Below are 26607 nucleotides of genomic sequence, written 5' to 3' on the forward strand. Positions count from 1 at the left end.
TTTCTTGCTTATCCCTGGTGGACAATGGAGGCTGGTGGCAGGGGCATTAATGTGTGGCCATGGTGGTCCGCGTGATGCAGTAAAAATGCAAAGGAGATGAACTCCCAGGACTTTTGGGAGACATTTATAGGAAGATGGGTGCTAAATAAATCCAAGGCAGTCTTTTCAGACAGAGAGCTTTATGCCATTAATTAGGCAACTTGGATGAGGGGCACCATGGAACTGGCTGGTGGTTTTCTTGTGAAAATAGCCACAAACTCCCTTCTCTCCGTGTCCTTAGAAGATGTGAATTTAGAGGTCTCCACATTGCCTGACGAAGTCTGTTTTTATCAGGGTAAAATTTAAAAAATTACCATAGCATTGCTCCTGAACCTTGCCTAAAATTCCCTTTAAAGATCTACAAAAGGGTTTTGCTCATTTGTACAATCTCAAAGGTCACAAAATTAGAAGCTTAGCAGCCACACGCCAACTGCACACAGCATTTGAAATCTTTGACACAGATCATTCCAGAAGTCACAACTGGCCAAGCTGCGCTTCTCGTGACACTCAGTAGCCTTCACACCCATCTGCTGGCTTGTAAGCATGTGTCTTTTTGTCCAGCCAGCTAAGGTACTTGGTTCCTGATTGTTTTTTTGTTTGCTTTTTAATGCTCAGATATTCTCCTGTGGTGAATATTTGTGAGCCAAATTATTTGGCAGCAGCGTTTGATGCCATGGCCAAATGGGGAGCCCAGAGTCAGCATCCTTTTAAAGCTAACTCTTATTTGCCAGCTTCTCTTTCTGCCCACATACTCGCCTCTGTACCAGGCAGACCCGGTGGTTGTTGCACAGACAAAAATCAAGCAGTCCTGCAAACCCTGTTTGCTACCTTCTGGGCTTGATGCTGCCTAGGAGTGGGCTTCTCCCTGGGTGGTATGTAGGAGTTTTCCTTACCTTTTCATTTCTTATCAGCTTACCGTTTGCAACTGATGCAGGACAGACAAGACCCCACACTGGGGCTTAGCCCAGGAGGATTCTTGGCTTTCCCCAGAAGACAGTTCAAGCACAAGAGGTGGTGTTAGACAGCAACTTTTATTGAAGCAGCGGCAGCAGTACTGCTCCCTGTGGAGCGGGGATACTCCACAGGCAGTGCGCCCAGAGTAGCAGCTCAGGGGCAGTTCAGCAGTCATATCTGTACCCACTTTTAATTACATGCAAGTTAAAAGGCAGTTGATGCAGGCATTTCTAGGAAAAAGGTGGTAACTTCCAGGTCACCGGGTCACTGCCATGGAAAGCGGTGGTAACGCTCAGGTGTTGCCACGGCGATGGTAAACTGACATGGCACACTGGTGGGCATGTCTTATGGAAAGCTGCTTCTGCTGTGGCCCTGTTTTAGCTAGCTCACCATTTGGTCCAGTGTCTGAGTCCTGCCTCTGGAGTTGAGTCCCGCCCCCTACCTCACTATCTTTATTCTATTTGGGGATGCCCTGAAAGGCTGTGTCCAGTCTCATAGTGAGTGAGGAATCTGTGCTGAGGTTCCTTTGGAGGTGAATTTTGGATGACATATAGCCCAGTACAGTGGAAAAGTCCAGCACTGAGGGATGCTGGCTAATATTAAAGACTCATAGTTTTGGGGGCTGTCTGTCCAAAGGCTCATGCATGGGTAGAAAGAGTTCACATGACCTGTGCTATGGGAAGTTTGCTGTAAACATTCTGATAAACATTTAACTTTAGTCCCTTTTAGTACCAGTGCCATGCCCTGCAGTGTTTGCTAAGCGCCCACAGGCATCTGCTCTCTGTGACCTGCTCACATAACGAGCTAGAGTCGAGCATGCTTCATTCACAGCCAGGCCTCCTCCTTCCTTGTTGGCCTGAGTGTGCTGCTGACCATTCATGGGGCAGCCTCCACCTGGGCGTCAACACTCCTGAGAAACGTGGCAACTGCAATAATTGACTCAAATCAGTAAACACACAATTTCTCTCCCTGTTTGCTGGTCCATGTTCTTGTCTAGAGAGTTGTTTTCTTCACCAAGAAGGTGGAATCGATTTTTCCACCTTTTGTTCCCCTCACCTCAATAATGATGAGACACCAAGAGGGAAATTTCTGACTTTCTGCAGGCATTTATGTTTTGCCTCACGTCATCATAGTATTTATTCCTTTCATGTAGGGGAACCTTAAATGAAACTTGTTGGAAACAGGCCATCCTCCATAACCAGGTTTTGTTGGAGCCCATGTATAGAAATGATTTCTTGGCAACTCTAGTTCTCTTGAGCATGTGTGCTGTGGTTAAGGAGGCAGAAGGGCACGAGGATTTTAGTACCCTGAGGACTGAAAACGTTCCGTAGAACCAGCATACATATTGTTTTATAAATAAGGAGTATTCTTGGGGTTGAGTTGTTTGCAAAAAAAGTGAGCTCCTTAAGATTTACGACCCAGCTCACAATAACCAGATGACCTGAATCAAGGGTGTATGTCAGGAAATAGGATCCCGGAGGGGTCAGCTGACAGTGTCAATCTGTGGCCTCAAAGAGCCCGTTCCAAACTCTCCTGCCTTTTGACAGAAGGTCTGTCTGGTTATGGCTTTAGGGAGCCAGATGACTTCCATATAGTCACAGGAAGGGCCCGTGCGCCTGGAGCTGTGGACTGGAAAGGAGGTGAGAGACGCTGGCCTCTCCAAGGCCTCATCCACGTGCCCCACCTCCAGACAGGAGCAGTCAGGGCTCCATTAGGCTGCAAATAATTCAGGAAAACCTGAATAGCAGAGACTTAAAAAACATGGGGTTTGCTTGTCCCACCTGAAAGAAGTCTCAAAGTTGGAAGTCCAGGGCTGGGTTAGAGGTTCAGGGATGCTGGGGCTGAGAGGCCTAGATGGTTTTTTGGCCTTTTCCCCAGGGAAAAGCATAATCAATCAGAAGGTGGCTGACGTAGGTTGGGTGGGCTGGGGCTGGAGGGGATGGTAGGCTGTGAGTCTGGCGCTCCCTCTTGCTGGTGTGGGGATGGGTACTGGGAGGGCTTCTCTCCTTCACCTTGCTCTGTTGCTCAGGCACCCTTTGCCAAGAAGTCAGACTGGAATTCCCAATGGGATGGGGCAGTCCCAAGGCACATGGAATCTTTGGTGGGACTCATACACCCTGGATTCCTGTGAACTCCTCAGTCACTTTGGTAAAAAACTCCAATATTGTTCCTTTTAACACAGTCATCACCCAGTACCCTGTTAAACACACAAATGCACCTGGGGCAGCCCTTGACCTTATGGAGCCCACTTTCTTTGCAGACAACACAAATGTTGAGATGGAGCAGGAAGGAATGGTTACATAGGAGCATCCAGAATCCCCAACCCTGAGGAGTTTGACATGGGAAAAATGCCTCTGAGTAGGGCAGAGGAATGCTCAGAGGGCTGCAGGGTCCTGGGAAGTGTCTGTGCCTCAAAGTGTGCCCCATATTCATACCCTGTCTTTCCCCACTGCTTTCATTTGCTTTGCTTTCGATCTGTGATTCACCTTCTTTGCTCTCACCTCTTTCTTGGGCCCTTTGGTTAAGGGCAGGCTGAGTTACTGCATATGGCTGTGTCCCAGCCCTCTGCTTTACCTGGTGACTAAGGAGAAGCCTACACCAATTCAACAAGGCTTGCATTTTAGGAGCCGACAAAAATCTTAGACCCAGAAGCCAGGTGTGCAGAAAATGCATGTTGGCTTCCCTTTAGCATAATCTAATTTCCCAGGCTCCATTCTGTCCAGGTAAAGGAACATTATTCTTGGTTAGCTGAAGTCTCCTGCTTCTCCTGCAGATGTGTCTGATGCTGGGGGCTGGCATTGCTCCCCTTGGGGGCTGGGAGATGCTTTCCTTTCTGGTCTTTGGTTGTCAGAACCTGTTGTTCGCTGCTGTTGTGTCTCTTGTTCTCACTCCACCCCAGCCCTGCTTCAATCCTACGCCCTCCAGGCCACAGCCACTCACTTGGACCTCCCATGAGGCTCTTGGGAGCTCCCACCCATCCTGGAGGCAACCCATGTGAAACCGGGCCTGGCTTGTTGATTCTGAATCACCAAATAGGCGTTTGCGCAGCCTGCCTCTCCAAGGGAACCTCAGGGTTTTGCTCTCACTCTGGCATTTGTCTGAAGCTATCTTTCTGCACAAACCGCCCAAAGTGGGGATGAAGCCCACTTCATGGGCACAGGCCCTTCCCAGGACACTGCAGCCTCTGCATACCCCTCCACCCTACTCAGGAGGCCTCTGTGCTGCTGAGGCCAATTTTGAAAGACCAAATATTCTTCCTGAGCCCTGGTCTTAACCTGGGGCTGAAGCTTTGCTCTCAAAGGTAATGGTGAAGGCCTCCATTTTCCTCTGCTCTCTGCAAATTGCCTTTGGCTGAAGCAGGGAACAGGAAATGAATGACCAAGTTATGTGGCCTGGGAGAGGGAGAAGAGCTCAGTCAACAGCTCAGGAAATCCCGCCATACCTACTTAAGGGGAAGAAGAGAGAAAGGAGGATAAAGAGAGATTGTTTTCCTTTTAATATAATGCAGATTAAATTTTAGATTAGTGTTTTTTTTTTTTTTTTTTCTACATTAGGTCCCTTACGTGGCAGAAAATTCCAAAATATATTAGTAAAAATGAACCCGTCTTACGTACTCTTGGGGTTTCATTGAAATGTTGAGAAGTTAAGAAACTTTGTTAGATTTTTTTTAACTTAATTTTTAAAAAATAGCCTATCAAGGAGTTTTCAAAACTTTTTAGGTGTATAAACACCCTATTTCGGAAACCACCGTATTTTACACTTTCACTTCCCACCTACACCAGATCAATGACAAGAAAGTGTCTGAAACAAGGTGCAAAATCAAGGTTCTCAGAAACACGCTTGGGACCTCTCGTTCCACAGCATCTGCTTGGCTGCTCTTTCCGCCTGGAGTGTCCTTAGCCTGTGCCCCTTTCGAACTCCGGCCCTTTGTCTGTGGACTAGCTCTAGCGCAGTCTCCCAGTGTTACCGGCAGCCTCCTCCTTCCTGGAGCAGGAGAAGTGGCTCTCTCTTCTGTGTTCCATCATCCATTACGACTGCTCTCACACCGGATTAGAAAGATTTGGTCACCCGAGTGCCTCCCTCCTCTGTGCTGTTGGACTCCATGCTTTACATACTCCTAGACGCTGTTTTTCACATACTCCTAAATTTTCAACCTGAGAAATCTGAAGCCATCCCCTAACCTTACCTGGTTGCCTGTTGGAAAATGTGTTATCCCAGTGGTAGAGTCTTTGGATCCTAGGCATCTGGACTTGCAAGAGTCTCATGTCAGTTTCATGTGCTTACAAAAGTAATAACAGAGAGGGACACAGCTGTGAGTTTTTCCCAACAGCCAGCGAGTGCTTCGTTCCCCGTATCATGTTTTATTTATTTATCTGTCCCCAGGGCTAGTGCAGTTTGGACATAGGTTGCTATGGGTTGAATTGCATACCTGCCAAATCCATATGTTGAAATCTTAACCCCTAGTACCTCAGAATGTGACATTATTTGGAGAGAGAGTATTTATAGAGGTAATCAAGGTAAAAGGAGGTCTTTAGGGTGAGTCCTAATTCAATATGACCGATGTCCTTATACAGAGGGAAAATCTGGACACAGAGCTGTGTACATCCAGGGAGAACGTCATCTGGAGATGAAAGCAGAGATCAGAGTGATGCATCTCCAAGCCATGGAATGCTGTAGATGGTGAGCAACCCACCAGAAGTCAGGAGAGAGGTATACACGGTTTCTCCCTCACAGCCCTTAGAAGGCACCAACCCTGCTGACACCTTGATCTCTGATCCTCAAGGATGTGGAGTAACTGTGTGAGAAACTGTCTGAGGGCTCTTCAGAAAGTTCATAGGAAATGCTTATTATGAAAAAAACTATGCTGGATTTCAATTTTTTTTTTGCACCAAAATTGATTTGTACTAACTTTTTATAACATGTTTGTACACAGTCTAGTTTGAGGCACTAAGAAGGATAATATGTCAGTTTGAAAAGAGCCCCTATCACAGCAATGTCAATTTCTGCTAAATTTGAAGTAAGAACAAACATCAAATTTATAGTGAAGCTTGAGGGGAAGTATGGTGAACTCACTGATGCTTTGTGAAAAGCTTATCGGGACAATACCCCTTCCCCCAAATCAGCAGTTTACGAATAGATAACTTCTTTAAGAAGGGAGAAGTTGAGGCTGGGCACAGTGGCTAATGCCTGTAATCCCAACATTTTGGGAGGCTGGAGCAGGTGAATCACTTGAGATCGGGAATTCAAGACCAGCCTGGTCAATATGTGAAACCCCATCTCTACTAAAAATACAAAAAAAAAAAAAAAAAAAAAAAAAAAAAAAAAAAGCCAGGTGTGGTGACAGGCACCTATAATCCCAGCTACCTGGGAGGCTGAGGCAGGAGAACCACTTCTGGAACCTGGGAGGCAGAGGTTGCAGTTAGCCGAGATCATGCCACTGTACTCCACCCTGGGTGACAGAGCAAGACTCTGTCTCAAAAAGAAAGGAAGGAAGGAAGGAAGGGAGGGAGGGAGGGAGGGAGGGAGGGAGGGAGGGAGAAGTTGCTGTTGAAGATGAAGCCTGTAGTGGCAGACCATTCATGTCAATTTGCAAGGAAAAAATTAACCATGCCCTAATTGAAGAGATCTGATAATTAACAGACATTTCAATTGGTTCAGCTTTTGCAATTCTGACTGAAAAATTAAAGTTAAGTAAGTTTTCCACTCAATAGGTATCAAAACCATTGCACCCAGATCAGCTGCAGACAAGAACAGATCTTTCAATGAAAATTAAACAAGTAGGATGAAGATCTTGAAGGATTTATTCAAACAATTGTAATAGGAGATGAAACATGGCTTTACCAGTACAATCCTGAAGACAAAGCACAATCAAAGCAGTGGCTACCAAGAGGTAGACATTTTCCAGTCAAAGCAGAAGTGGACCAGTCAAAGCAGAAGCAGACCAGTCAAGAGCACAGGTCATAGCAAGAGTTTTTTGGGATACTCCAGGAATTTGCGTTGACTGTCTGTAGAGCCAAAGAATGATAACATCTGTTTATTATGAGAGTGTTTTGAGAAAGTTAGCCAAAGCTTTAGCAGACAAATGCCACTGAAAGCTTCAGCAGAGAGTCCTTCTCCACCCTGACAAGACTCTGCTCATTCCTCTTATTAAACAAGGTCAATTTTGTGAATTTCAGTAGAGAATCATTGGGTATCCAACTTGCAGTTCTGATTTTGCTTCTTCTGACTTCTTTTTGTTTCCTAATTAAGACCAAATACTTAAAAGGCAACCATCTTTTTCAGTTAATAATGTAAAAAGACTTTATTGATATGGTTAAATTCTCAGGACCCTCAATATTTTAAGAATGGACTAAATGGGTGGTATCATCACTTACAAAAGTGTTTTGAACTTGATGGAGCTTATATTGAGTAATACAGTTTATAAAGTTTATATTTTTCATTTTTATCTTTTGATTCCATTTTCCGTGAACTTCTTAAAGTCCTCTTGTATTTCTAGGAGGGTCTTGGATTAAAAAAAAATAGGAGGAAGGGGCCAGGTGCCATGGCTCATGCCTGTAATCCCAGCACTTTGGGAGGCTGAGGCTGGTGGATTGTGAGGTCAGGAGATCGAGACCATCCTGGCTAACATGGTGAAATCCCATCTCTACTAAAAATACAAAAAATTAGCCAGGCACGGTGGCAGGCACCTGTAGTCCCAGCTACGTGGGAGGCTGAGGCAGGAGAATGGCATGAACCTGGGAGGCAGAGCTTGCAGTGAGCCGAGATCACGCCACTGCACTCCAGCCGGGCGACAGAGTGAGTCTGCCTCAAAGAAAAAAAAAAAATAGGAGGAAGGAACAAATGAGAAATTATTCTCATAGTTTATGGCATGTCTTAACATCAAGTTACTTTTAAGTATTTTATTCTTTTGGGAAGATATTTTCTCTTTCAGGGAAAATTAACTAAGAAACATCAGGGTCTGAGTTATGTTGGAAAATCTCTCCCCTACTCTGACTGTCCGGCTTTATTCTGAGCTTTATTCCCCAAGCTATAACAGTGGCACTTGGGTGGGATGAGAGTGGGGTGGGGCTCACATCTACATGGTTGAAGACCAAGGCAGACTCTTACACCCAAGTCTTGATTCTTTGTGCTGCTTAGCTGTTGCTCACACCATTTTTCCTGCTTGTGTCCAGATCTGAATGAAACTGATACTGTTGGAGAAGCCCTTGTCATCTGACTCTATCTGTTCCTCTGCCAAGTAATACCATCAATGAGGCTATTCGTAGAAACATTTCATGTTTGAGAGCTGTTAGGAGTTGAATTGCCTTCCCTCGGAAGCTGTTGAATTCCTAACCCTTTATATCTGTGAATGCGACTTTATTTGGATATAGGTAGGGTCTTTGCAGATGATCAAATTAAGATGAGGCCAGTAGGGTGGGCCTTAATCCATATTACTACTGGTCCTTCTGAAAAGGGAAAATGCAGATATAGACAGATGCACTCAGGAGAATTCTGTGTGAAAATGAAGGTGGAGATCAGAGTGATGCATCTCCACACCAAGGAACACTAAAGGTCACCAGCAAACCACCAGAAATGAGATGAGAGGCATCTAAAGGGTTTTCCTTGCAGCTTCGGAAGGAACCAACCCTGTTGACACTTTGTTCCTGGACTTCTAGCCTGCAGGTGGTTGTGTAAGCATTTCTGTGGTCAAAGCCACCCAGTTTGCAGTAGACTAACACAAGAGATCATTGAAAGTGCATATCCAGAACAGTGTGCCATATGTGGGAGGGAAGTCCAGTTGGCCCATTCACATACACGAATATCTCATATTTAAAGACACAATTCCAGGCTGTCTGTGGACACTCACAAGTGCCCATGAAAGCCTCCTCAGCCATAAGCTTCTTGGAATCACATTGTGAAGTATTTATTTTTAATTACAGATTTTCTTTGATGATCCTCTGCTCTTCTCTTTTTGTTTCCTTGGCATGTCACTCATCTGTTCTGGTGAGTAGACTGCCTGCTGTTTACGATGAGAAGTAGCCTGTACTTTGGTCTGGGCTCCTGACGCCCGGTCGCCAGCAGTCCTTGCTGTCTCTGGGTTGGAAGCCGTGATGCCTGCTCGTGGGCTTGCTCTCTCCTCAAGCATGAAAGTGGAGGCGTCCTTCTGGCTCTATTTTCAGCTTAGCTTGGTGAGGCCACAAGACTCTATTGACATGTGAAGGGGAAGCACAGAGCCAAAGGGGGTTTTACTTTTCCTCTTCAACAGGGCTAGCACTCAGGGATTGAGTGGAGAGAGTTGTGAATCCTGGGTTTTGAAACTGGCCACAAACGATTGGCTCCTGGAATCAGAGAAGGAACAACCAACCGTGCCTAAAATAAACAGTGTTTTCCAGCCTTGCTGGGAGGCTTTAAAAACCCGAATACATATGCATTCTCATTAGCCCATAGCACTCAGCCATCTTCACCCCCATTAGAGAAAGCCAGTCTGCTGCTTGCCCTCCTCAAGTCGCTGCTGAGCTCATAGCACATGCGGGGGTTCTAGAACCTCGCAGATGTATTGCTGCAGACACTCTGTAGACGAGAGGTGTAGGTTAGGGGCACAGGCAAAGGAGCGGTCACTCCTAGACCCGAAGCATCTCTTCCATAGACGTCACAGGATATATCTTCCCAGCCAACTCCTCCCCAGCCTTTCAGGGAAGGTGAACACAATTCCACACTAGAGTGGCTTTTAAAGAAAAATAACGTGTGAACTCTTCCCAGAATTCTATGAAGTGAATGAGTTTGCATTACTTTTTCTAGCTTATGACCTGACTCTTTTATTTTTTCAGATACATTTAATTGTGTCTTTCAAAACCTATTTTTGCAGAACCTACCCTTTGTTAGCACTGGGCTGGATCCCGGGAAGGATAATTATGGGTGGGACTTGGTAGCCGCCCTCAGGTGGACAATCCCATAAAGGAGAGATGCCACATGCGGAATGATGAAATGCAGCATGAGGCTAAGTGTCCAGCATAGGTTATGGAGGGTAGATTAGGGAGCGATTGGTACCCAGAGGACAGCTGTGCTGCCTTGGGCCTGTATGTCTGCAGAGGTTCACAAGAGTGGGGCAGTCTTGTTCAGGGAGGGCTGAGGGGTTCTCTGAATCTTATCAGGTAGGACAGGGAGACTTTAGAAAGGATTGGGGCATTCTGTTTGTGGGGATGTTATAAGCAAAGTCTGGAGCAGCTGTGCGTTGGATTTCACTGGGCTGCATGGAACAGATGTCTCTTGCTGGGGAGTGATGGGATGTAAGACTAGAGACAGAACAGACAGAGGCGATGTCTGCCTTGAGGCAGACAGATTTCAACTTAGTCTTCTGGGCCTAGGCAGTGAGAAGCCTGGAAGGTGTCTGAGCTTGGAGGCGACCTCATAGAGCCAACTTTAAGGAAGCTTGGTTGGGTGGCAGAGTACACTGTATGAAGGCACAGGAGAGAGAAAGGACAAATGCACAAAGGAAGGATCCAGAACTCCGGGGTAGGCTGGACAAGTGGGCCTGAAGGAAGGGGAGGGGTGAAGGGAGACCTGACCATGGCCTCTGCTTGCTTGACCAAGTTTGGCATGTGCATTAGAATATAGGGAGTTTGAGGCCTGAGGACCCTTGTTCTTTTTCAATAAGTAATGGTGTTTTAAAAACCATCTCTGGGTTTTATCATGAACAGAGGCTGAATTCCATGCACAGTGAGGACTGTGTTATTTACTTATACTTGTTGAATAGTAAACAGCATTGAAGAATGTTTGTAAAGAAACCCAAATTTCCCTTTCCATTTCTCAGTATTAACTTTCTTTTTATCAACTAGAGACACAATTGAATATTATTTTCTTAAACCTCCCTGACAGAGCAGAGGTATACACTGGGGAGCGTGGGAGCCTCTATTTGGCAAAGGGAACTTCTCCTCTTATTCCCATATGGAAAGGGACATAAATTTGGGGAGAGCTTGCTCCTTGCCTACGTTTCTGTGATCCATGGTTAACAATCTCCTCAAGTGAATTTCAAATTCTCTTTCCAATAAGCTGCAGAAGTACTTAAATCATTTATTCGTTCTGGTCCTGAAATGACAGTTACTCACTAAAGTCCCAAAGTGTCCCAAACCATGAGGTGTCCACAGTAAAATGACATGTTTAAAAGTTTCCATAAATGCTGGTAACTGCACATGATAATAAATCTGAGTCATTTCACATGGCCAGTTGGGTCGGTAATGCAAGACATGTACTTAAAATATATATCTTCTTGCCTTTCAGGCTATAAAGATTAATAAATTTTGTGAATTTTCAAGATAAAGTGTGAGACATTCTGAATTTTATGTGACTATCTTGCATGGCGACAGTAACCACGTTCTGGCCCTTGGAACAGGAGGTAATTTACTGTTGATGGTTTCTTGGCATAATATATATACGTATTTGGGGGGTAATAATTTAAAATCACCCAGCACATGGTCTCTGATAAGGTGCATAACTCAGGTACTCAGAGTTGTTTTATAGGAAAAGAGATGCATGCACACCGTGCGATTGCAATCGGGCACGTTCTCCTTCCTCAGGAATGACAAGGGATGGAAACCTGGCTCCCCACGGGGAACAATAAAGCATGCCTGTGAAAAATGAATCCTGGACCTGAGCTCAGGGCCAGACTGCTCCAACATTCAGAGCTTTCCCAGGACTTAGTCCAGATTTGCTTCTGTCCAGGCCAGTGACCACTTGAAGCTGTAGAGGGAAGGGGAGGGAGGGTCCCCTTCCTGAAAGGGAAGTGCTGTGAGATGTGGCTGCACTGATACCAGTGGGCACCTCTGTGCCCCCAGCCTTTAATCATACTTGAAGGTTTACTCTCTGAGCATGGCTTGAGAAGACAAGGGAAAGCAATGGAGATTAGCCATCACAGCCAAATTCTGCCTGATGTCGAGGCCTGAGTCCTTTTGTGCAGGTGACTCACTGCCCTGCTGAATGGGTGGAAGGAACAGTGATCAGACCCAAACACTCTGGTTTTCTTCCCACCTGTTTCTCAGAAGTAGTAAGTGCAGGGCTCAGTTCTGCCTGTGCGTGCGTGTGTGTGTGTGTGTGTGTCTTTCTCTCTGTGTGTCCTGTGTGTTTCTCTCTGTGTGTGTCCCTCTTTCTCTGTGTTTGCTGTGTCTGTGTGTGTGCACATGTGTGTATGTCTCTCTGTGTGTCTCTTTGTGTACATGTGTGCCTCTCTGTGTGTTGGTCTCTGTGTGTGTCTCTCTGTGTGTGTGTCTTTGTGTGTGTGTCTCTGTGTGTGTGTGTGCACGTATGTATGCATGTATGTCTCTCTATGTCTATGTGTGTGCATGTGTGCCTCTGTGTGTTTCTGTGTGTGTGTGTGTGTGTTGTGGAGGGGCTGCTAATGTGTTCTCATGCTGATTGTACTGCCCTGTCCCTCCTTGGAACAACCTTATTTTTGGGTGCAGTAGCTGGGCGAGCCTGGAAGCTGCCAGATGCAGCACATGATGGAGGAGAGGGGCCTGGAAACTTTTACAGTTGTTACTCAAAAACACTCATGCAGCTCCTCCTGTGTGCCAGGCCAGGTGCCAGGAGCTGGAAGGAATACAGAGAATGAGCCTGCCGCTTTGGAATCTCATCTCCTGGAGGAAGAATAAGTTATCTACTTAGGTATTCAATTTTAACTGGTATTTAATTACAGCCATACAAGTGGTTCCATTATTAGTCAGGATGAACTAAGTTTTGCTACAATAACAAATTTTCCCAGAATCTCAGTAGCTTAATGGAACAAAGGTTGGTTGCTTGTGAATGCTGTCTGTCCAACAAGGTGGTGCTCTGCTCCATATAGTCACTCAGGATTCAAGGCTTAGGCAATGCATTCTGGAACATGAGGCTTCTTTAGCCTCTGTAGTGGGGAAGAGAGACAAGAGACTCACTCACAAGCTTCTCTATCATACTACCTTATAATGGAAGTGTTGTTATTAGCCGTTTTACATCTGAGGAAATGGAGGCACAGAGGAGTCAAGTAACATGTCCAAAGTTTCACAGCGAGTGAGTAGCAGAACCAGGATTATGAGCTCCAGCCATCTGGCTCCAGAACCCCTGTTCTTGTCATGCTCTGCCATCTAATTAAACAGTGTTTCTTGGGAAGGGAATGAAGAGATGTCAGACAGGCCAGGGGCTCAAGGCACTAGAAAAATAATTTATCAGAAGAAGGAAAGTATGTCAGGGAATGACAGGGAAGGATAAATGAGCAAGGCTAGAATCCCAGAAAAATAGAGAGACTTCATCTTGGCTGGCAGAATAGCTTTTGCAAATTCTGGATTAGAAGCCTGGTTTAATCAGTTTGGGATGAAAGCTATAGAAAATGCAGACACAGGGTGGATCTTATGGATTGTGAAGTCAGGGAGGTCTGAAATAAAATAGAAATGGCCCAAGGAAACCTTTCATATTCCTTTTTGTTTCCATATACATCTGGCCACGAAAGTTCTTTGGTGGTTTATCCCAGCTCACTGCTTCCTTAGGGCTCTTTCAAACTCCTCGTATCTGTGGAAGCATGGATAAAGAGTACAGCAGACATGGGACACACCCGTGTTGCTTTCTGGGCATGCTGTAGGACGCCACTTTTTGGCTGTGCACCTGGAGCAGGAGGCAGCAGAGCAGCACCTAGCCCCCTGCAGGTGAAGCTGAAGACTGCAGCTGCAGCTCAGGAATTCCCCAGTAGGACAGGAAAGCAACCACAGGCAAGATAAGGTCAGAGAGAGCCAACTGTTTATAGCGTCCAAGCTCTTGCTGGGTTTGGTCCAGCCTATTAAAAGATAATAACCTCTTAAAGCATTTCAAAGGATGTGTTAGCAATGTTTAAGAGGAAACATAATTGTCACCACAGCCTGGGTAGTGTGCAATTGAGTAGGAGAACATCTTCAGGATAGGATGGGTTATGGGCAAGATTGTGCTGGGAGAAGGGCTGGTTTGAACTGCAGACTCCAGAAGCTACAGTGGCTGCCCAACCCATGAAAACACCCACAGATGCTATAACTGCTGGGTATAGGTCACCTATGAAATAAACCACTCATGCTGGGGTCTCACTTTCTAAGCCATTACCAGCTGCGAAGGTTGGCTTTGTGAAGACAAAGGGAAGTTTACTTTATAAGGATGTAGGCCATGTGGAGATATAGAATTATAGGAGCACAAAGTGCATTACTGACCTCACTGTTTTGCCGCCCGTAGAGTAGCTCGTCCTGCTTTGTGAGGCGTTGCTGTGAGTTGCCTTGAGGCAGGTTGGGAGGAAGAGCTGCCTGAAACCCTTTCTTGAGTCTTCTTTAAGGATGCTGATCAGGACCCATCTACCATGGGAGGACAGTGGGGATTCCTCCATGAGTCAGTGCTGAGCTGATCTGGCTCATTAAGAGATGCTTCTTACCACTGGGTTCGGTGGCTCACGCCTGTTATCCCAGCACTTCGGGAGGCTGAGGCAGGCAGATCACCTGAGGTTGGGAGTTTGAGACCAGCCTGACCAACATGGAGAAACCCCGTCTCTAATGAAAAAATACAAAATTAGCTGGGTGTGGTGGCACATGCCTGTAATCCCAGCTACTCGGGAGGCTGAGGAAGGAGAATCACTTGAACCTGGGAGGCAGAGGTTGCAGTGAGCCGAGATCGCGCCATTGCACTCCAGTCTGGGCAACAAGAGCAAAACTCCATCTCAAAAAAAAAAAAAAAAAAAAAAAAGAAAAAAAAACTTCTCACAAAGAACTCTTTCTTTGCATCTCATGGATAATCTGAATTGTACAGCTGGCTGGACTACCTTCTTTGCCATGGCTGCTGGGGTGCCCAGAGCAAGTGGCCATGGCATGCATGCTGTCACCCAATTTTTCTTATAATTTCCTCCTTTGTTATTTATTCTGTTGTATTGTTTATATTTTGATAAGCTCACTTAAATTCATTTTGGGAGAAGGTGGGATCTAAACCAAGAAATAGATAAATATGTGTGCTTCAGAGCGTAGTCATTGCAGAGTCTATCCTGGAAAGAGTGGCTCCTTTGTCTGGGATGCCTTTCTGGGTATGAGGGATGGGTTCAATTCCTTCCATCCCTTGCTAGAAGTATGTAGTCTTTGACTGATGGATTCACTGAGTCACTGATTTGTTCTATGGACACTTATTATGTACCAGGCCCTGTGCTAGGCCTGAGGAGGGTGACGGTGACCTCAGAGCTATGTTCCAGTTGTGGGAGATAGGCAAAGACTATGTAAGTGGGCAGAGACACTAATTACACGTAAGAACCACTGCCTTGAAGGGAGAATGAGGATGAGGGTGTGTCTTTGGTGGGCTGCCATAGCAAAATACCATCTACTGGGAGGCTGAAACAACAGACACAGATTTCACATGCTCTTGGTGGCTGGAGGTCAGAGATCAAAGTGTCAGCAAGTTTTATTCTGAAGCCCCTTCTCTTAGCTTGTAGGCAACCGCATCTCACTGTATGCTAACATGACCTCTTCTCTGTGTTTGAACAGAGAGAGAGAGAGCGAGCGAGCTTTGGTGTCTTTTCTTACAAGGATGTTGATCTTATTGGACCCCATCCTTATGACCTCATTTGACCTTAATTATCTCCAAGAAGGCTTCATATCCAAATCACATCACACTGAGACTTGGGGCTTCAACATAGGCATTTTGGGGTGGGCACAAACATTCTGCCATGACAGGGAGGGAGAAGATCTACTTCCAATAGGGTGACGCAGGAAGCCCACTCCACGGAGGGCAACATGCATGCTGGAATGGAAAGGATGAGAATGAGGGGGCTGTGGGAGAGGAGGGTGGGGAGGAATGAGAGGGCACGAGGCAGAGAGAACAGCCAGCACAAAGGCCCTGAGGCTCCCTGAGCAGCTGGTGTGGTTGGAGCTTACTCAACTGTGGAGAGTAGCACAGGGGAGGATGCGAGATGGGTGGGGCAAGAGTGTGCAGGGCCTTGTAAACCAGCTATGGTGAGGGTTTCAGGTTTCCTACCACATCCAGTGCAGCGTTACTGAAAGATTGTAAGCAGAGGGATGTCATGATCTGGCTTAGGCTTAAGGAGCTGTGTGGACAGTGGGTTGGAGGGATTGGGAATGGAGGCAGGAGACTGCTTGTCAGTTTTGGTAAGAGGCTGGGACCGTGGTGATGGCCATGGTCTAGAAGACAGAGTGGAGTCTGTTGATGGAGGAAATGTGACAGGGAGAGGGAGCACTCAAGGGCAACTCCTAGGCTCTAGGCAGAACATTTAGGTGCATGGCGATGCTGTTTACTGAGCTGAGGGAGTGTGGAAGGGAACAGAGACAATGTGTATGTAATGGGTAATTGCATATGTCAATTTGGCTGGGCTAAGGGATGCCCAGATAGCTGGTAAACATCGCTTTGGGGTGTGTCTGTGAGGGCATTTCCAGAAGATACTAGCATGTGAATCAGTAGACTGAATAAAGAAGATTACCCTCACCAATATGGGTGGGCATTATCCAACTGAGGACCTGAATAGAACAAAAGGGCAGAGACAGGGCAAACTCACTCTCTCTGCTTGATTGAACATCTTCTCCTGCCCTCGGACATTGGTGTTCCTGGTTCTCTGGCCTTTGGGTTCAGACAAGGTGATATGGTTTGGCTGTATCCCCACCCAAATCTCATCTTGAATTATAGCTCCCAAAATCCCCACGTGTCATGGGAGGGACACAGTGGGAGGTAATTAAATCATGGGGCTGGTTTTCCCATGCTGTTTTCCCATGCTGATAGTGAATAAGTCCCATGAGATTTGATAGTTTTATAAAAGGCAGTTCCGCTGCACATGCTCTCTTGCCTGCCACCATGTAAGACATGCCTTTCCTCCTCCTTTGCCTTCCTCCATGATTGTGAGGCCTCCTCAGCCATGTGGAGCTGTGAGTCCACTAAACCTCTTTTTCTTTATAAGTTACCCAGTCTCAGGTATTTCCTCATCGCCATATGAAAACGGACTAACACAACAGGGGTTATACATCACTTCCCTTTGAGACTTGAACTGAGTTACACCGGTTCACTGTCTGCAAGCTGGAGGCTTTCCTGGGCCTCCAGCTTGCAGACAGCAGATTGTAGAACTTCTCAGCCTGGGTAACTGGGTGAGCAAAGTCCCATAATAAATCTTCTCTTATGTTTCTCTATATGTCCTGTTGTTTCTGTTTCTCTGGAGAACCCTGACTAATGTAGTGTGTAAGGCACCCAGTCATAAGGGCAGACTATCCTTCCATTAATGACCTCATTCCAGGTATATCTGTACCCTAGACCACTCTTCTAGGAAAATTCTATTCCCTTCTTGTCTCTTCCATGTGGAAATCTCACAGACATCGCAACCCAACTCATCCAAATCAGATGGTAACCAGGGGTTTAATGTTAATAGGTGTTATCTGCTGCTGCTGGTCCGCCATTGTCCTAAGCATTTTATACACATTTTCTTATCCTAGAAAGCCCCTGTAAGATAGGTGTGCTAACAAGTCTCATTTTGCAGCTGAAGAAATGGAGGTGCAACTGGCTCAAAGAACCTGGCTTCATTTAGAGAGTGCCTGGCATGAGACATGTGGAGAGCCCGGCCTGAGCCAACACTGAGGCTCCTGGACAGGAGGTGAGTAAGGAAGAAGGGGCAGGGAAAGAGGGACACCGGGGGAAAGGAGGTGGGTGTAGGAGGAAGGACATCACAACTGTGTTGAAAGTCCTAGCAACCTGACAGATGAGGGAAGAAGGCCCTGCAATGAACCTTGTGACCTTGGAAAGGACAAGTCCTCTTGCCCCTGGGGCCCATTGTCTGAGTCCCTAGGAAGTATATACACAAAGGGTTTCAGAATGCAGAGTTTGCAGATGTGGGCTGCAGCTGCACTCTCTGTGGGATTGGATGGAATTCACAGCTAGAAGTGGTTATGTCCCCGGCTGCTGAATGTATCAGCTGTTGGTGCCACTTTAGTTTTATTGAGTGGGAAGGATGTAGACCCTGAGTCTGGAGAATGGGACTGGGATGGCTGTGGAACCTGGGGAAGAGAATGAGACCACACAAAACCTTTATTCCTTGTTCTTGGCTTCTTGTTAAACAGGCCCAATGCCACCGGATTAAGGAGGTGAGGGGGCGGTTGTAAGAAAGTAAGAGATCAGTCTGAAGATTATAAACATGGGCCTGTGCAACAAAGGGAAATTCTTGTGTCAATATTTTTCTGAGCCAGCACTTGGGAGATTCTGATTTCCTTAATAACATGATAACAAACTTTTTTTGTGTTAATAATGTAAGTTGAACATTTCCTTCATGTTTAAGCCACTGACTGTACAATGAACAAAAGACATTTAGATACAGGCATACTTTGAGGATATGGCAGGTTGGGTTCCACGCCACTGCAATAAAGCAAATATCACCATAGAGTAATTTATACAATTTCTTTGGTTTTCCAGTGCATGTAAAAGTCATGTTTACATTATACTGTAGCCTAGTAAGTGTGCAATAACCACTCCTCATCTGTCTAAGAAATGTACATACCTCAATTAAAAGATATCTTATTGCTAAAAGATGCTAAAGGTCATCTGAACCTTTAGTGAGTGGTAATCTTTTTGCTGATGGAGAGTCCTGCCTCCATGTTGATGGCTGCTGACTGATCAGGGTGGTGGTTGCTGAAGCTTGGGGTGGCCATGGCAATTTCTTAAAATGAGACAACAATGAAGTTTGACACATCAATTGACTCCTACTGTCATGAAAGATTTATTTGTAGCATGCAATACATTCGGGACAACATTTATTTGTAGCACGCAATACTGTTTGGAATAGCATTTTACCTACAGAACTTCTCTCAAAAAATGGAATCAAGCCTCTCAAATGCTGCTGCTGCTTTATCAACTAAATGTATGGAATATTCTAAATCCTTTGTTGTCATTTCAACAATGTTCACAGCATCTTCACCAGGAGGAAATTCCATCTCAAGAAACCACTTCTTTGCTCACTCATAAGAAACTACTCCTCGTCTGTTCAAGTTTTAATATGAGATTGCAGCAGTTCAGTCACATCTTCAGGTTCCACTTCTCATTCTAGTTTCTTGCTGTTTCCACCACATCTGCAGTTACTTCCTCCACCAAAGTCACAAACCCCACAAAGTCACCTATGAAGGTTGGAATCAATTTCTTCCAATCTTATGTTAATGTTGATATTTTGACCTCCTCCCATGAATCAATGTTTTTAATGACATATAGCATGGTGAATCCTTTCCAGAAGGTTTTCAGTTGACTTTGCCCACATCCATTAGAGGAATCACTGTTTATGGCAGCTATAGCCTTACAAAATGTATTTTTTAAATAATAAAACTTGGAAGTCAAAATTGTGCCTTGATTCATGGGCTGCAGAATGGATGTTGTATTAGCAGGCGTAAAAACAACATTCATCTCCTTGTACATCTCCCTCAGAGCTGATGGGTTGACCAGGTGTATTATCAGTGAAGAGTGCTATTTTTGAAAGGAATCTTTTCTTCTGAGCAACAGGTTTCAACAATGGGCTTAAACTATTCCACAAACCATACTGTAAATAGATACACTATCATCCAGGCTCTGTTATTCCATTTTTAGAACACAGCCAGAGTATGTAATTCTTAAAAGCCCTAGGAGTTTTGGAATGAACATTGGCTCCAATTTAAAGTCACCAGGTGCATTAGGCCCTGATAAAAGAGTCAGCTTGTCCTTTGGAACCAGGCATTGACTTCTCCTCTCCGGCTATGAAAGTCCTAGATGGCATCTTCTTCCAATAGAAGGCTGTTTTGCCTACATTGAAAATCTGTTGTTTAGTGTGGTCACCTTCATCAATGATCTTAGCAAGATCTTCTGGATAAGTTCCTGTAGCTTCTATATCATCAATTGCTGCTTCACCTTTTTTTTTTTTTTTTTTTTTTTTTTTTTTTTTTTTTTGACGTTCTACTCTCGTTGCCCAGACTGGAGTGCAATGGTGTGATCTTGACTCACTGCAACCTCCACCTCCTGGGTACAAGCGATTCTCCTGTCTCAGCCTCCTAAGTAGCTGGGATCATAGGCGCCCACCAGTGCTCCTGGCTAATTTTTGGTATTTTTAGTAGAGACGGGGTTTCACCATGCCTGCTGGCCAGGCTGGTTTCAGACTCCTGACCTCAGGTGATCTGCTCGCCTTGGCCTCCCAAAGTGCTGGGATTACAGGCGTGAGCCACCGCACCTGGCCCACCTTGCATTTTTATGTGATGGGGACAGCTTTTTTCCCATAAGCCTCAAGAACCAACCTCTGCTAGCTTCAACCTTTTCTTCTGCAGCTTCTTCACCTCTTTCAGCCTTCATTGTATTGAAGGGAGTTAGTGTCTTGCTCTGGATTAGGTTTTGGCTTAAGGCAGCATGGCTGGTTTGATCTTCTATTCAGATCACTTACACTTTCTCCATATCAGCAATAAGGCTATTTCACTTTCTTATTCATGTGTTCACTGGAGGACGACATTTAACTTCCTTCAAGAACTTTTCCTTTGCATTCACAAGTTGGCTGTTTGGTGCAATAGCAGCAGATGGCTTTCAGCCTATCTTGGCTTTTGACATGCCTTTCACTAAGCTTGATCATTTTCAGCTTTTGATTTAAAGTGACAGATGTGCGACTCCTCCTTTCACTTGAACACGTAGAGCCAATTGTAGGGTTATTATGGACCTAATTTTAATATTGTTGTGTCTCAAGGAACAGTGAGGCTTGAGGAGAGGGAGAGAGATGGGACAGCAGCCGGTCAGCAGAGCAGTCAGAACATACGAAACCTTTATCAATTAAATTTGCCGTCTTATATGGGCATGGTACCGCAAACAGTTATAATAGTAACATCAAAGATCACCGATTGTATGTCATATGTCACCATAACAGATATAACGATGAAAAAGTTGAAAATATTATGAGAATTGCCAAAATTTAGCAGAGACAGGAAGCAGCACATGCTCTTGATACAATTGCTGGACACAGGGTTATCACAAACTTTCAATTTGTAAAAGATGCAATGTCTGGGAAGTGTGATGAAACAAGGTATGCCTTTAACTGACTTCAATTTTAGTAAATGACTTCATAAGGAAAAGGAAAAAATGTCATTGGGAGGGCACTGTGTTTGTTATAGACTAGCTAGGTCATCAACTGGGTGCTTTTGATGATACTAGCAGAATCCTCCATGTGCTAGGACACTGTTTGAAATTCTGGTCATAGCTTTAAAATTCATAGTTTTATCAACTAAATCCCTATTAGTTACTGTAATTGAATATTCATGTTAGCTTCCACTAGTAGCAAGTTTTTGAGTCAAGATGGCCCTTGGGTTTTATTGCCAACCCTGGCAGCAGGATCCTAGACGGGGTCGCTTTGCTCTTGAAGCCTCTGATGTCCAGGAGCAAAGTGGGTATAATTGCTTCTCTCTCAGATCTGTGTTGAGGAGCTCAAGAAATAACATATGTGGAAGCACTCCGATCAATTACTTTTTTTTGTTTGTTTCTACCTTATCTAGTTTCCTAGGTCAAAAGTTTGCTTGGCTAATGGAAGAAAGGAGTCCCAACCTTTCCAAGTGGGACAGATTCCCTAGCTGTGCTCTGTATATTGAATCTGCTTCTTATCATTTGTCCGCGGTCTGTGTGAGTGCTGAAAAGGAGGAGATAATTTAATGCACTAGGGAAATGGAAACGACTCCTGCTTGGCAGGGACCAGGGTGGCAAGAGAATCCAGGATGTGGCCACGCACAGCTTAAAGACTACATTTCCCAGCTGCCTTTGCAGTGAATGCCATCAGTGAGACCTAATTGAGAGTATAGTGTGGGGAGTCTGGGAATGTTGCCTAAGAAAGGCTGATTTTGCTGGTGGTGCAACTCCCTTTTTGCCTCCCTCTTTCTCTCTTTCTGGAATGTGGATATGATGGCAGAACCACAGATGACCTTGAATGAGGAGGTCACATGCTGAGGATGGTGCAGCAGAAAGATGGAAGCTCAATCCCTGATGAGCTTGTAGACCTACTGTGTTAGTCCTGGATTACTCACTTCCTGTCTTTTATGGAGAGAATAAACCATCCTCTTTTTAAGTTGCTCCTCCCTCTTTTTTGTGATCCCTTTTACTACTATAAACCAAACTTAATTCCTAATGAATAGATCTGCTAAATTGTTTATATCAGAGATGACAACAGGAACACATCTGTTTACATTTTCCTTTCTCCTGAAGCCCCACCTAGTCCCAGAGGGTGGTGTGTTTCTTCACTGCTATTGTGGGCAGAAGCTACCTGGCTGTGGTGGTTAAAGTCAGCACTGCTGTTAGCCCTTGTGGGGCCTTTGTGCAAATTGAAAAAAGGCATTTCTATCCTAAGACACCTTCCTGTTCTCTGCCAGAAAAATGTCTCAATGCAAATTGACAATGTGTGGACAGGAATGGAACATGCCCTTGAGAAGCAGCCCCTGCACGGGATGCCACTGCTCAGCTTTGGGTCAATGTCCAGGCCAGTATCTGACCTTGAACTTCTCTCTAGGTCTTCCACCTTTACTTAGCACAGGCCTCAGAACAGCCCAGCCAGGGGTCGGGGAGAGAAAGTGGCTGAGACTGTGTGAGATGGGGATGGGGCATAAGACGGATGGGGTAAGTTTCTGGCTATTAACTGCTTTCACATGAGCAGCTCATTTCTGTGCCAACCATTTGACTAGTAACTTGGTAGAAGCCCTGCCTGTTGGTCACATTCTGGCCTGAGCTACAAGGCCACGTGGCAGGCTCAGGCTGCAGCATGGCAGGTTGTGTGCTGAGGGTCATCTACCCTAGTCCGTCCCCAGAGCTGTCTGTGCAGTCCTGAGCTCCCGTGTAAGCCAATGCTACTTTTGTGTGAAGAAGGTGGACGAAATCATCAGCAACTCTTGCTTATATAGAATATGACCTGAGCAATGAAAAGAGAAAACCCAGATCTTGGTTTTGTACTGGCTTGTGAGAAATCCTTATTTTCCTCTCTAGCAATTTCCCTACACCCATCCCTGCCTACCCACATTGGATTAAAGGGAAGAGAGAAAAATGCCCTAAGCCCCAGAAAGGTGAAAGGTGGCAGAGGTGAAAGGTGGCAGAAAGGGAAAGGTGGCAGAGCCATGATATTGCTGCTCTTGATTTTGTAAGACGGCCAACATCAGCCCATAGAAATCCGATCTGAAATAGAAGGAGCTCACCTGACTTCAAAATTTACCAAATTTGTCGTGAGGCAATCACTTACCCTAAAAAGTAATCAGGCTCTGTCATAGTTTACATTTTTGTGTGTGTGTCCTTTTCTGTTTTTTCTTTCTTTCTTTCTTTCTTTCTTTTTTTCTTTCTTTCTTTCTTTCTTTCTTTCTTTCTTTCTTTCTTGCTTGCTTGCTTGCTTGCTTGCTTGCTTGCTGTCTTGCTTGCTTGCTTGCTTGCTTGCTGTCTTGCTTGCTTTCTTGCTTTTTTGTAGCTTTGACTTGTTCTGCAAACAAAGAATATAACAGAACAATGTACGTTCCTTTGAAATGGCACCATTAATCTTGATAGCAAGTTTCTCATTCTGAAGGATAGAGACCTTTGGCTGCTTCATGGAACTGTCTCCTGGTGACTTTTTTCAGATCCCTTTTTCTTGCTTTCTCTGTCTCCGTTAGCCTCCTTGAGAGTTGTGGTTTCTCAGTGTTAGATATTCAAAAGCACAGCAGCCTACAGGCCATGGCTAAATCTTCTTTACAACCAGATGCATATGAGATCTTAGCAAGAAGTAAGAAAAGTAAATGCATTATTAATAAACACACTTAAATGTGTACAATAAAATGAATGCTGTTTCCTTCAAAGTAACCTCCCTCGCGAATATAGTCTAACCAAGCCTCCATTTCCCCACTCAGCATGGTTCTGAAACTCTCCTCCATAAATTCTCTAGAACTCTAGGACCCCCTCCCCCGCCAAAGGCCCACAAGAATCCCAACCGACTGAGGGCAAAGACACACCTTATTTCTGGTTCCCTTTTGCTTCACCACTTGACTTCAAATGACGTCAGGCTGATTCCAGAAAGCTAAGACACCCTCAGAGGAGAATGCGCCTTCATTTAGCTCACTTAGGACAGAGGCCATAGTCTTGAGGTGAGGCAGTCTCCAAGGCATAGCTCAAAAATTGTTTCTAGCAATGGAATCTTCACGTGAATGGGCACATGGCCTCCCACAGCAAGGATGCTGGCTAATGGGGAAGAATCACTGGAAATCCGAATTGAGACATGTTTCAAAAAGCAGCTTCAAAGTCTGTGACTGATCTTCCCAGTCCTGGGAAGAACAGAATTGGCCTTTAGAACCGTTGAGAGTCAGATTGTGAAACAGAAGAGTTCTTGTTCCCCATATGTTTCACTCTAAATGGAACTTGAATCAGAGCTGGAAGAGGAACTTCCAACTTCTGTCAATAATAAAAGCCTTCTTATGAGTCAAGTGCTTGGTAAATAATTTGATTGGTAGAGGGAAAAGAAATTGCATATTGAAAGGACTGTATTTCCATTAAAAGGCAAGTGTCTAAAGTAAAGAAGGGCAGGAAACATTGAGCCCAAGACTTTCTGAGTTTGAGTGAACCAACCTGCTGGAGTGGTTTCTGACCGTCACTTTGTGCTGCCATGTTTCAGCCTGTGCTAAGTCCGGGGGATCTGGGGTTCTGATATTTGCAAGAATAAGCAAGGACAACAGGTTTGAAGTCAAGCAATGGGAAGGCCTCCCAGAGACCTGGAGTAGGAGGGACGAGTGCCTTAGCTGCTTCTGTCTGTCCATCTTCCATCTGTCCCGTGATCAGGGTGTTTTCTGGGGCCCATTCAATGCTTCTCTGTTGGCTGGGGGCTCACATCAGCTGCCAGGGGTTCCACTTGTTTTCAGTGCTCCATGTGCAGTACTCAGAGAAATGCCTCCTGAGGGAATGAGTCCAGGGGGTGAGCGCCTTTTAAGAAATGCGGTGGCTCACGCCTGTAATCCCAGGACTTTGGGAGGCCGAGGCAGGCAGATCACCGGAGGTCAGGAGTTCCAAACCAGCCTGGTCAACATGGTGAAGCCCTATCTCTATTAAAAATACCAAAAATAGCTGGGTGTGGTGGTAGGCGCCTGTAATCCCAGCTAATCAGGAGGCGGAGGTGGTAGAATCGCTTGAACCTAGGAGACGGAGGCTGCAGTGAGCCAAATTGTGCCACTGTACTCCAGCCTGGGTGACAGAGCGAGATTCCACTTCAAAAAACAAGGAATACGAAAATGCTTTCCAGTCCTGTGCAATAGGGCCTGTCTCACGGGGTGCAGCCTGGCAGTTATGCAAGCCCCTACACAGAAGGGCCTCTGCTTGGCCCAATGCTCTGCTCCTGCTGTCTTGTCATACTTAATACCTTTTTTTTTAGCAAGAGGCCCTGAGTGCCATTTGCATTAGGCAAATTCTAGAGCTGATCGTGATGAGGCTCTTCTGTGTGGGGACCTGCACGACTGCAGGGCTGCACCCTACGATGCAGGCCCTATTGTGAAGGGCTGGAAAGCGTTTTTTGTATTTCTTAAAGGGTGTTCACTCCCTGGACTCAGTCGCCCCCAAAATAACGTCTTGGATGTCTTATTTAGGTGGTGGCTGCTTGGTCTGAAAGAGCTCATGTGACTTCAGGAAATACCAAATTTGTTCTGAGAAAGCCACTTGCCCTTAAAAAAAAACATGTGAGGGGAGTGCTCCTAGTCTGTCATAGTTCAAGTTCAAAGGTTATTTACAGCGTGTTGCATCCGCTGTGGTGACTCCTGGCAGATCCCGAACTTAAGCAGACGTGTGTTAGAGAGCTTAATGAGTGTGTTGATGCCGATGGGAGTCGCCAGGATGACAGCAAGTGGGTGATAGGTGGGTGAGAGGAGAGACATTCTTTTTGTAAACCCCTCATTTCCACAGTCAGTCTCAGATGGTCATTACAAATTTCTGCTGAATCTGGACCTTAACAAGCCCCACTCACCCCAGGGACAAAGTAAGGGTCATGCGATGGCCTCTGAGCTGACCTTCGAGTTCAGAGCCGCCGTGTGCCGGTGCCGTGATCACTAAACTGACTGCTTTGCAAGGTCAGCACCCAAGGCTATAGATTTATATCTCTCTTTTATTCTACAACTAGAATATGCCACAACCAGGCAACTGTGGTGCCTCACTCAGGTGGTCTGCTTTCTGCAGTTGAAGGCGGGTCTTTTTCTTCCATCCATTCAGATTGAATCCAGGGGGTCCTCCCTGGAAGACGTGTATTCCACAGAAGACTCCCCTGGAGCTTCTCTCTGCACCTCAACTTTCTTGTGGGTGCAGCAGGCCACCCAGGCCCAGCCCCTGCTCATGACAGTGACTTCGGACACGGCCCCAGGCCTTCCAGGGTCTTTCTCATGCATTCTCAACCATTAGACTCCCCAGTCCTCACTCTATTGTTTCCCCTTATTTAGTAAATATTTATTGAAGATCCATTACTTGCACAAAAGACAGCAGGCCGCAAAGAAAGGGGTTTATAGTGGGAGATACGATGAAAAGATGATTAAGATTGCAAGTTCTCAAAAGTTTAGATGTTGAAGTATTATTTTCCAAAATGAGTTACCCAGGGTATTAATGGGTGTCGCTCAAAGAAAGGGTTCTAGAGTGAATATGAAACATTGGTTTAAACACAGTTAAACATTTTAA

The 26607-nt window shown here is 45.4% G+C and overlaps 1 protein-coding gene and 1 long non-coding RNA gene across 3 annotated transcripts in view; one reads left to right on the plus strand and one right to left on the minus strand.

Annotated features, from left to right (window-relative positions):
* MTLN (mitoregulin) overlaps positions 1-26607 on the plus strand; it is a 1146577-nt gene that overhangs the window by 72580 nt on the left and 1047390 nt on the right. Inside the window, exon 1 of one of the 2 annotated variants that reach the window (XM_050753153.1) lies at positions 15905-15908. The exons of the other annotated variant lie outside the window; for it this stretch is intronic. The gene's annotated coding sequence lies outside the window, so the exon portion shown is untranslated. Of the gene's footprint in view, positions 1-15904; positions 15909-26607 lie in introns of those variants that run through there. 2 annotated transcript variants of the gene reach the window in all.
* LOC126933450 (uncharacterized) lies at positions 20575-24208 on the minus strand. The gene is made up of 4 exons (XR_007718590.1): positions 23919-24208; positions 23507-23681; positions 23183-23413; positions 20575-20673 (listed from the first exon to the last, which is right to left on the minus strand). It is a non-coding gene; the product is annotated as an uncharacterized LOC126933450 (long non-coding RNA).

This window comes from Macaca thibetana, chromosome 13, assembly GCF_024542745.1.
Source record: "Macaca thibetana thibetana isolate TM-01 chromosome 13, ASM2454274v1, whole genome shotgun sequence".
In the NCBI taxonomy this organism is placed as follows: domain Eukaryota; kingdom Metazoa; phylum Chordata; class Mammalia; order Primates; family Cercopithecidae; genus Macaca; species Macaca thibetana.